General features: G+C 37.9%; 1 protein-coding gene across 3 annotated transcripts in view; it reads left to right on the top strand.

Moving 5' to 3' along the window:
- PKIB (cAMP-dependent protein kinase inhibitor beta) overlaps window positions 1-11,856 on the top strand; it is a 124,638-nt gene that overhangs the window by 9,785 nt on the left and 102,997 nt on the right. The window contains exon 2 of one of the 3 annotated variants that reach the window (XM_069076936.1): window positions 4,423-4,513. The exons of the other annotated variants lie outside the window; for them this stretch is intronic. The gene's annotated coding sequence lies outside the window, so the exon portion shown is untranslated. The remainder of the gene's footprint in view (window positions 1-4,422; window positions 4,514-11,856) is intronic. 3 annotated transcript variants of the gene reach the window in all.

Below are 11,856 nucleotides of genomic sequence, written 5' to 3'. Positions count from 1 at the left end.
CTTCCTTCCTTCCTTCCTTCCTTCCTTCCTTCCTTCCTTCCTTCCTTCCTTCCTTCCTTCCTTCCTTCCTTCCTTCCTTCCTTCCTTCCTTCCTTCCTTCCTTCCTCCCATCTCCTAAACAATCATAGAGGAACAATTGCATATAGATTTAGAGAGCCAGGCTAAGAATCAGGAGGACTCTGGGTTCAAGTCCCATCTCTGACATCTACCTAAATGAAAAAAACTTTTTGGCAGTTACTATAGACATTGGAAGATGTTGTCAGATATTCTGGCATAGTCACTTCACTCCTTTTTTTAAAAAACAAATTACTGCTACTATAAACCCATTTTTGCACTGAGGATCCAGCATAAATGGCAACTAAAGGGTAGCACAACTGGGACTACACTCGTACCCAAGTCTCATTATTTCTATTATGTTCCATCTATATGGCAATATTTTGTCTCAGAAGATTAGTATATAGTGAAAAACTTCTTTATTTTGGGCTGTTATTTCTTCTTCAAAAATATAATCTATGGAGGCATAATTTAAAGTATTTACCTAGCATAGACATATATGTAAAAATAAAATCTGCTAAAGCCTCATTAAAAGTCGTCAGCAAGTGTTTATTAAGCACCTACTATGAATACAAGCTGTGCTAAAAGGTAAACTAAGAGCATTCAGATAATATAGTTTTGATAAGCTGAAACCAATTCTAAAGTATTATACCTGTATTATACCCAGTTTTCTCCATTTGGATAACAGTGCCAGCTAGGGAAGTGCCAGAGGGCACCATGGGCCCATTATCTATCTGACCAGCTGCTCCGTAAATGGAATGAGTCAGTGGGTAGGAAAGCCACCCCTCCCCCCAAGGAGCTGAGGTTTCTAAAACAACTAAGAAACTAGTTTCTCTGGGTTGTGGAAAGATTGGTGGCCTGGGAGTCAGCAAAGACCTCACTAGAGAACTTTGCCCTGATGCTTTCTAGCTGGGTCAGCCTGGGCAGATCCTTTAATCTTTGAGCCTCAGTTCTTCATCTACAAAAGAGATGACAGGGCATAATAATCCTACAGTTCCTGTTATGAGGGCCAAATTGGATGACGTATGCAAAGTATTTTGCAAAGCACTATGAATTGTTTTTCTTCAGTTCCTTCCTTCCCCTTCTGCCTTAGGTAATGCCTGCTATCTGGTTGTGCATTTTAGGAAACTTGTAAGTGGAATTTGAATATAAGACTTTTTCTTATTCCAAGTCTAGCATTCTTTCCATAGCACCATATGTTATAGTTAATTGTATTCATATCTTATATTCTCTACCTGTAACTTCTACAAGGACAAGAACTATGTCTTATTTATCTTTGCATCTCCCACAGAGCCTAGTGTTGCGATTTGCATATACGTAGTAGGTAGTCAATAAATATTTTGGCAATTGAATCAAATCTTAATTCAGTTGGCATTTAGTAAATTTGACATCTACTAATTTTGTGGGTTTTGTTGGAGGGGGTACAGGAGGGTTATTAATCTTAAAAATTAAAATTTCCTTGCTCCAAAAATCAATTTTTGTTGGTTTTAGTTTTTTCCTTTCTCATATTAGTGACACTATAGACATTCAACCTAGTATAGATTATTTCAATAGTGATTAATTTGAATGAGAAATTATGCATTCTGTAGTCATGGGCATTCTTCACTCTATATTACAGTGGTCTAAGTAATTCATCATCCAGTCAATCAGTCAACAAACATTTATTATCCAAGTGCCTCCCTTGGGTTCTCTGTTTCCTTCTCTGACAGCTCTCCTGCTATAGCCACTAACCTACAGGATGAGAGATTGAGGAAAAATTCTACCTAAATATCCTGAAGCTGAAAACATAGTTGTAGCTGTTTGGGGGAATTATGCCTATGGGAAAGACTTGTGTCATTTCCATATCATCAGCTTCATAGATTTGGAGCTGGAAGAAACTCAGAAGTCAGATAATTTAAACCCCCATTTTCTAGATGAAACTGAGACCCTGAAAAGTTAAATGACTTGCCTTTTTCTATCATCTGAACTATAATTTCTCATTTCCAGCTGCTTCCTTATTCCAATCTATCTCTCCAGACTAATCTCATATTATACTTCCTTATACACTGCATTCCTATCAAACAAGCCTACTTGTGGTTCTCTGTAGGTGCCAATCCATTTCCCACTTGTGGGTGTTTGCATAGGCTATCTCCCACACCTGGAGTCTAATCCTCCTCACTTTTCTCTGGCAGATGACCTCGAGTCCTTCTAAGAACAACTGAGTTATCACCTCCCAAAGGAGCTTTTATCTCTCCATCTATTAGTTCTCTCCCCCATCCCCAAATCACTTTGTGTTTATTCTGCATATACTTATCTGTGAACACATTATCTCCCCTCTGTAGAATGAAGGCTTCTTGAGGGCAATCACTGTTTCATTTTTGTTTTTGTATCTTCAGAGCCTAGTTCATAGTAGGCATTCAGTAAACGCTTGTTGAATTGAATTGCCCAGTCATAAAGGTAGTAGTAAGTGACAGAACTGAGATTTGAACCCAGATCCACTGTACCATTTTGTCTTTCTGTTAATAATTTCCAATTTATCCCTTATATGGCTTTTTTTGTACATAGTCTTTTGCATGTTGCCTTCTTCATTAGACTGTGAGCTCCTTGAAAGGAGCCTTTTTTTGTCCTTTTTTTATATCCCCAGAACTTGGCATAGTACCTGGTACACAGTAGGTGCTTAATAAATGTTTATCAGTTGACTTTGCTGTAATTAAACAAGAGAAAAGGAGAAACAGACATGATCTTATCAGGAGTGATATATCGGTTTTTCTCTGGTTAGTTCTTTTTTTCATCATTCCCCTCCCTGTCCAAAAAAAGTTTTGTTTTAGCACTCACCTTTATATAAAACCTAGAACAAATATTTGTGTTTCTTTGCAGAGCTATTAATATCAGGTTTGCCTGCCTCAAAGAACTGTTATGAGGACCAAATAAGATAGACATTTCAAATGCTGTACCTGAGTTGCTATATAGATAATATTACAATTATACCATATTGGAGAATATGGATAAAAAAAATGTATAGGATAAAGTGTGGGTAGATTTTGATTCAACCCTTGGCAGATATATTCACGTGGATTTCATCACAGATACACTGGGTGGGGAGGGGGAACAGCTCAAATGGTAAAGAATGTCAAGATTGATCTCATTCAGTTCTTGTAGTATGTCCATTCATTGATCATTGGAAAAAGTTGAGTTTAGGGTACTCAATAACTCACGTTTAATGTACCAATAGTTACATGTATAAATGTGGCTGTCATTATGGCCCCTGGCCATAAGAATTAACTTTGCCCCCTTGAGAGTTCTGTGGACTCACTGCTCTCAGGGCTGTAGCACCAGTGAGACACTGAAATGCTATTGCTGAGTAATACATGGTGATGAATCATAGGGGGATTTGGCTGCTGCTACAAAGAGGATCTCTATGGCTCATGACCTACTATAGAGCTTAGCAGTAGGGGATAGGCTCTGTCCTTAGAGGAGGAGGAGTTCAGCAGAGTCTTTATTTAGCCTTTTGCAAAACCCTGGTGATTATTAGCAATAAGTGGCTAAATTTACATTTAAGGAAAGTAACATCCCCTAATAACATGGAAGTAGCAATAATAACTCACAATGTTATAGAGCTTTTATGATTTGCAATGTACTTTCCTTACGACAACCTTTGAAATTGGTAGAGCAAATATTATTGGAGAGCAGGGGAAAAAGCACAAGATTCATAGAACCAGAGGTCCAGGGCTCAAGGCTAGGATCTGCCTATCACCTATGTGATTGAACAAATCATTTTGTGACTTTTGAGCCTCACTTTATTTATTTGTAAAATGAAGGGATTGGACTAAGTGGTCTAATAGATCCCTTTACAGAACTAGATCTAAGACCGTATATTAGGAAATGGCTCTTGGGGAGTGACTCCTTTCCTCTCCAGATATTAAAAGCTTACCAGTGTGGGAAAGATTGTTTTCTTTAGTTGGTTGGAATATGCAAAGGTTAAATGTAAATCAAATATTTACATAAAAAAAAAAAAACCAAGGCAGAAAGTTAACTCTTCTAGTCATGGAGGCCTGAATTAGGCCTGATTGTATTTTCCTTAGGATCAAAGAAGGGACCTGGGATAGGAGGCTTCAATACTGGCCCATTTGTCCTCTTTCTATAAAGAACACATACAAACAATTCTGCAGCATCACCTTTCATGTACTTTAGTTTTGCCACAGTCCACAAATGACTCCCCAGGAGAACTGGGGAGAATTTTGAAAGTTCATGTTTAATGAAGCCTCCAGAGTAGAGACCTTGACTGTGTTTCAGATCAGATTTAAAGCTGCTTGTGTGCATAGCCTGATTGATTGTGTCTCTTCTTAATCCTGCTACACTCTGTAAATGCTAAGGGATTACTCTTTTCAGAGTTCCAGAACAAGGGTGTCATCCAAGAAGCCACAGTATGAAGTAATGAATTGTGTACACCTCAACTTTGTGGAAGAATTCACGTTAACTAGTAAGAGAAAAAAAAAACCCCTTCTTATCTTTCCTATTTGCTTTCCACAGCAGTTTCCTCATAATACTTCTTACCTTTAGCTGTGGCCGTTTGTCTTTGGGGAATGTAAACTGATCCTTCTTGGGATTCAGAAGTAAGGGCTTTGTTCTGACAGGAAATGCTTCTTTCTGGTATTTGGGTGCTGTCCCCTTCTTTTCTGTAAAGCTTAGGTATAAATGCTTTTTACTAATATGTCATTCTTTTTTAATACTACTGAGATTGTATTAGTAGATTACAGCACAATTAACTTTTTAAAGATATTTTGCTTTTAGCTTTGTAACTTAGCTATAAAATGACTTTAAAAAAAGTTTGTACAGGATATGCTTTTGGCACAAATATTCTCTCATTTGATCTCTATTACATTTAAAATGGCTTTTATTTAAGTCAACTTTATCTTTACTCAGAGACAGTCTTGTTTAGAGTTCTATTGTGGAGGGCTTTGAAAGTTAGGTAAAATAGTCTTCGAACTTTACTCAAGGGACAACTAGAAACCACCTAAGATTTTTTAACAGAAAAGTGACGTGGGCAGGTCAATATTAAGAAAATTTATTCTGAATTTCTATGAAACTATGAAAAGCTGTCTCCAGTTCCAGGAAAGATGATAAAATCATTTAACAACATAATCAACTGATGCCTGTTTGTATCCTTTTACATGTCTAGTCTACAGTTCAGTGGGAGATTTGTTTAGACAAAAAAAAAAAGCTTAATCTTAGGAAAGCCAAACAAATACAATAGTCTTAAGGCAGGTTTTAAATTGTTTTGTATTACTTACATGGAAAATCATCTTCTGTTTCAGGAACTAATATATATATATATATATATATATATATATATATATATATATGATATATATATTATTACATATGTGTATATATTTTGCTTTTTGGAGGGGGAAAGCAGGGCAATTGGGGTTAAGTGACTAGCCGAGGTCACACAGCTAGTGAGTGTTTAGTGTCTGAGGCTGGATTTGAACTGAGGTCGTCTTGACTCCACGGTTGGTACTCTATTCACTGCGCCACCTAGTGGCCCCTGACTCCTTTAGATATTTAGCAGGGTTATTGCAGTCTACTGGGTACCTAACACTATGAAGAATAGAATGAACTAAAACACCCTGCCCACAAGAAGCTTACAATCTAACTGGGGAGACAGATAAAACACATGTTAGGGTCAGGATTCTCTCTTCCCTCCATGGATGTAATCACAAAAGACCCACTTATCTTTAATTAAATCAATCAACAGGGTAAACTAAGTGTTTTGGAATTTTCCTGCAACCTTGCAATATTATATAAATATAAGTTTTAATGAATTAGAAAGGATTACAAGGCTTTGGCCTTTGGATGAACCAGGAGCTTCGTATTGTCTCTGGGATAAAATATTATTTCCTCTCTTTAGCTTTTAAAAGCCTATACAAACTGGGCCCAACCTACCTTTCCGGCTCCATTGGACTTTACTCACCCTTTTGCACTCTGTGAGCTAGCCAAAGTGGCCTTCTTTCGTCCTCACACAGGACATTCCATCCTTCCATCTTGCTGCCTTTGCACCTACCATCCCGATATCTATAATGCACTCCCTCCTTACTTCTGCCTCATAGAAGCCCTCTCTTTAAGATGGAGCTGATTCATCTTCTTTTATATCAATCCTTTCCTGTTCCTCTTAACTGCTAGTGCCTGCTCTCCCAACTACCTTGTATCTAACTCCTTTGTTACTAGGTTGTATCTATTAACTTTATATTTATGCTCTTCATTTCCTTATATGTATTTATTTTATCTCCCATTAGAATAGAAGTTCATTTTGAGTAGGGGTTGTTTTATTCTTTGTTCTTGTGTCCTCAGTGTCTAGCACTGTCTGGCACATAAATGATAATTTATTTTTATTAATAAATAAATAAATAAAACAAATAAATACTTGTTGATGGATTGGCTGATAAAAGCAGGTGATACCACAAGGAAATATTTTGTGATTGGCTGAAAGAATCAGACAAACCTCTGGGCATCTGTAAAAATACAGTGGTCAGTCAAGAGCTAGGCAGTCCAGAGTAGTAGACTCTAGGTTCTAAAGTTGAAGACTCCAGAGTTGGAGCAAGGCCTTTGAGAGGAAATAGCTGGAAATAGGAAGGAAGGATTTCTGTGTCTCTCCTCCCATCCCTCCTCCACCCACCACTTCATCAGAGAGATTGGACCAACAGGAGAAAACACATCTAACCAAGAAGAGAGTGACTCACCAAGGACAGATAAATATGGAGAGACCTTTACCTGAGGAGGGAAGGCTTGAGCCGTATCTTGAAGGATGGGTAGAAATTATATATTCAGGAATGGGGGGGGGAGTTTCATTGGGGAGTATTAGTATGAGAAAAAGCTTGAACATGAAAATGTAAACATTTAACAGACTTTTAAAAGTAGTTGCTACACACAAAACACTATGTTCATGTGTTGGGAAAAATACAAAGTTTAAATAAGGCAGGATTCCTGTTCTCGTGGAGCTTAGAAACTCACAGGGGAATAGACATAGATAACTGTTAGAATGCTGTTGTACAATATGTATGTACTTGGACAGTAGCCCACATAATGGCTGGCTATTCTGGTGGGTATTTTACCTTCTATAATCTTACTGAAAGGATGTAATTTTATTAATTAATCAGAATGTGTAATATATAATTTATCCAATAGATAGTGCTATATGTGAGTGCCCAACCTGGTGGTCTCATCACTACAAACACTTCTGTCTCATGCATGTACAAGTGTCCTACCCCTTCTAATGTCTTAACTTCAAATGGTAAGGCAAGAAAGAAACCCTCACGAATAGATTCTGGATCCTAGTCTAGGGTTTGATATGAGATGCTGCTTGGGATGACTAAAATAAGAAAATTGATGGGTCCAGAACCATTACCCCACATTTGGGAAAATTCTTAGCTTAGTCTTGACCCTTTATATTTACATAACAGGTGTGTGTGGGTGGCTACCCACACTGTAACACTTTGTATCCCTCATATAGGGTATGTAGACTCCTACTGTGACTCCCACCTGCTCCAACATGCTCTCAGAATAGCAGGTCTGAATTCCAAGGAAGGATTACCACTATGAAGTTGCATTCAAATTTTCTCAGAGTCTTCAGAGTGACCATGTTGTAGGGGAACACACTTTCCCTATTCTTGCCACATTTGCTGTCAAGCCCCTACCAGTTCACTTCTATTTACCAGTACTAGCCACTTACAACAATGATACTTTTAGACCTGAAAACATAATCCATTCTTTAACAACAAGGCAAAAGAAATATGATAACATCACAAGAACTCAGACAATAAAGAAAATGCAAGAATGATAAATATGTCATAATTTATACAGTCAGTGAATGATGGGTGTCAGTAAACTTTTATTAAATGTTGAGCACTGAGTATAAAAAGAAAGTCAAAAGACAGGCCAGTCTCAAGGAGTTCATAGTCTAATGAAGGAGACACCATGCAAGCAACTATATACAAATAAGCTATCATACAGGGTAAATTAGAAATAATCAGTAGGGAAGGCAGCAAAGCGCAGTAATGCGTGGTGGAATCTATGGAAGTGAAAGGGCACACAAAAAACCTGTCAAGGGGGCACATGAGAGGAAAATCTCTTTCATATATTCAGGAAAATTCAGGACTTCAGGTTTTGATGTTATTGGTGCATTGAGGAGCATCTATATCACATAAAGCCACATTTCTATTAACTGCTCGTCTTTAGTGGACTCTAGCTGGGCAAGTTCTTTCCCCCCTCAAATTAATAAAGCATTTACGAGCTCTTCTAGCTTACAATCATCCTTAAAAGTGCTTTTAAAAATTTTAAACTATTGAATTGTCTATCAATCAACTCCCTCTAAGCCAGAGAACTGTAAAAATTCATTAGGCTACACATGGGCTACACAGTTCAGCCAGCTATTCCCTCATGACAATACCTTATAATGAAACCAGACTGTAGCAAGCAGAAATCACAGCAAAACAACTCAGGTTGCCTCTCTGTGCCAGGCAAACCAGCTCGGCCAACTCTTTCCTCAACAGGGTATTGTCATCGCAATTAGATCAAAGTTTCTCTTCCTATGTGGAAAAACAATTGCAAATCTTTCTCCTTTCTTCTTTTCCCTCTCAAGCCCAGAGTGGGAAGCAAAGAACAGCAGGCACTTATGTGAGGTTTTACCTTTCATAAATTCTAGGAAACACTAACAGGTAAGAGTAAGAGCTTTTGTCTTTATTCAGCCAACCAGGAGTTAGCAGCTGAAGCCTTCTTCTTAGCTAATAGCTTCTGCTACTGATTTCTTCAACCAGCTGTGACAAAATAAAATAATATGTTTTTAAAAATAAAAAAATGAAATCTCATATGACTTTTTGGAGACCAAGGGATTATTAATTAAATAAGGACTGTTTATTTCATAGGGAGTAATATGGTTAAGTTTTACCTTGTGAATGAAAGACTAGTTACTGATTGCCAGGAGGCTCTGATTTAATCTATTGAGAATCAGGAGGCTGAGATTGTAGTGAAGAGATTGAGGAATTTGGCAAAAGATGAAAGACTTGGCAGGGGTGTTGAAAAACAATTTTGGAATAAAATGATGTTAATGAAAATGCTGTGGAAAGAATATTTCTTCCTTACCTCTGCTTTCTGGTATCCCCTCTTTATGCTTTTCCTGATCCCCCAGTTGCTAATACCTGCCCTCCAAAGCAACCTTGTCTTCATTTTCAAAATACTTAGATTGGTTCATATTGTCTTTCCTTATTGAATATAAAAATCTAGAGGTCAGGAACCATATCATTGTGTCCTTGAATTCCCAGCATCTAACACAATGCCTGGCACATAGCTGGTGTTCAATAAATGCATGTTGACTTATTTATTACTAAATTCCCATTCCAGTGCTCTGTTCACTGCCCTACATTGTCACTTTAAATCAGAAGACCATGGTCTAGTTCTCGCACTGCCATGAGAGTTTGGGCAAATCACTCAATTGAGTCACTTCTTCGTAAAAGGAAGGTGTTCATAAAATGGTTAGAGCCAGAAGAGAATTTGGGGATCACCTAGTCTAACTTCTTCATTTTATGGATTGGTAAACTGAGGATAAGAACCATGATGGAATTGGTGATTTCTGAGACCCATTCCGGCTCTGATCCTATTAATTCTTTAATTTCCTAGAACATCAACCATATCTACATTCAAATGTGTTTATTATATATAAGTAGCAAAACATTTTTGTAATGGGAATGTAAATTTTTAAGATCTTGCCTGCTCCTAGGCCCTTTGATAGCCTTAAATACACTTGGAGCCTGTGGTGGGAGGCTTGATTTTCAGGAGATACTTTGTGATTGGGCAGTGGGTCAAGAGAGTTGTTACATTCTCTGAGCCAAGAGAAGGCTATATATATAAACCCTGATGTGAGATGTTGTTTTGGGGCTCACTTTGAGAAGTGTTGTGTGATTTGACCAGACAATACTCTGGGCAGCCCTTGAGATCCCCCCTGCTTTGAAAAACCCAGATGTTGATGTTTCCCTCTCTGGTGACCGACTAGGTATGGATGTAATAGTTGGACAGTTGGAGGCCTGTCTGCTTGAAATGTTTCTGTTTGTCTTGTAATTTCTGCTTGTAACATCTGTATACTATGAAGTTTGGGGTGCTGACTTTTCCCCCTGAACTAGGTAAATGATATGTTTGATTAAAGCAAGATTGTTAACCCATTTTGAGTTGCTTTCCTTTAGAAAAGCAGATCTAAGAACCTGTGTTGGCAGCCACCCTGGGGATGCTGGGGTTCTTGCTGCAACACTTCTCAAAGCCAAATATGATTGAAAAGCATTTGTCTGAATCACCATGATCCTTTACTAAATTAAAGTTGATTGAGCATCTTCAACAAATTCTAGAAGTTCATTCCCAGAAGGATTATTGATTATAATCAGTAGCAGCTGCCTAAAATGATTTCCATGTTTTACTAGTGTCAGCCATTTGTGATAACATTTCATGTTATACCCTAATGTGCCTAATACCTTACAGAGGTATAACTAGGAGGGGGGAACTAGTGCTTTGTTTCAGGAGTCAACATCTAAGGGTACATACTTTCTCCTCATGACTGGGGAGTGTACTTCTTCCCCAAAGTGGTCTAGAGAAGGACACCCCCACATTTTGCAGTCCTCTGATGGCCTAGGCAGCTAGGTGGTACAGTGAGAGTGTGCTGGGCCTAGAGTCAGGAAAACTCATCTTACTGAGTTCAAATCTGTACTCTGACACTTACTAGCTGTGTGACCCTGGGCAAGTCATTTAACCCTGTTTGCCTCAGGTCCTTCATCTGTAAAATGATCTGGAGAAGGAAATGGCAAACCAATTCAGCATCTTTTCCAAGAAAATCCTAAATGGGGTCATGAAGAGTCAGACATGACTAAAAACATGACTGAATGACAAAAGTTGGCCCGCAATACCATGTAGGCTAGGCATGAAGGAAGTCTTTTGGAGAAGGCAGGGTGATTGAATCAGGGCCTCATAGATCAAAGGAGGAGGCAGAAGTCCTTTCACCTTGTTTGGATTGGTAAACTTGTAAGACAATGCTAACTAAATACTGTATGTTCTTTGACTTCTAATTGTTTCAGTTCTTTTTTGGAAGAGGGGAAATAACTCCAGAATTTCTCTTGTGGTATTAAAAGGAAATAGGACGACTCCAGTGCAGCAATAGAGAAGGAATGACCTTCATTTCCATAGCATGCTCCAGGGAGATAGGCCCTATCAGAAAGTGTCTAGCAACATTTGGAGTTATTAGCTATTCACCCTGTAGAATAGAATAACATAGGCAGGACAAGTAACAGCTGGGCTGTTGTCATTATGTGACAGGTATAGGCAATTAAAATTCTTTGGAAGGTTGTATAGCTGTTCTGAGGGTTTTTGTTTTTTTTTTTTAACTTTTGGATTCAGCTTGTCTGACATCCAAATATGATCTTGTATAGTTCTACTGAAATTTCCTTTCTTTGGAAGCATGCTGTAAAATTCTTTAAGACATAACAATCTTAAAGGGAACTTGGGGAAACGGTGGGATCATAGTTGTGGCATTTTGGATCCAAATTATAGTATGATTTTTATGATTAAAAAATTCTTATTTTACAGGTTGACTAATTCTGGTATTTTTAAAGGTACAGTTTTAGGACACAGGATAACCTTATCTGCCTGACTTTTTGTCACTACAATACTTGTAAGTCACTGTTATTTAAATAAATAATATGTCATTGTAACTCATGGTACAGAGTCTATGTGATAATTTTTAACATTTGTGTAAGTTACCAGTGAACGAAACTTTATTTAAATATGCTG

This window comes from Petaurus breviceps, unplaced genomic scaffold, assembly GCF_028583685.1.
Source record: "Petaurus breviceps papuanus isolate PSGF00001 unplaced genomic scaffold, PetGlider_PUasm1.0 90977, whole genome shotgun sequence".
Classification (NCBI taxonomy): domain Eukaryota; kingdom Metazoa; phylum Chordata; class Mammalia; order Diprotodontia; family Petauridae; genus Petaurus; species Petaurus breviceps.
This window is presented reverse-complemented; position numbering and strand designations above follow the sequence as displayed.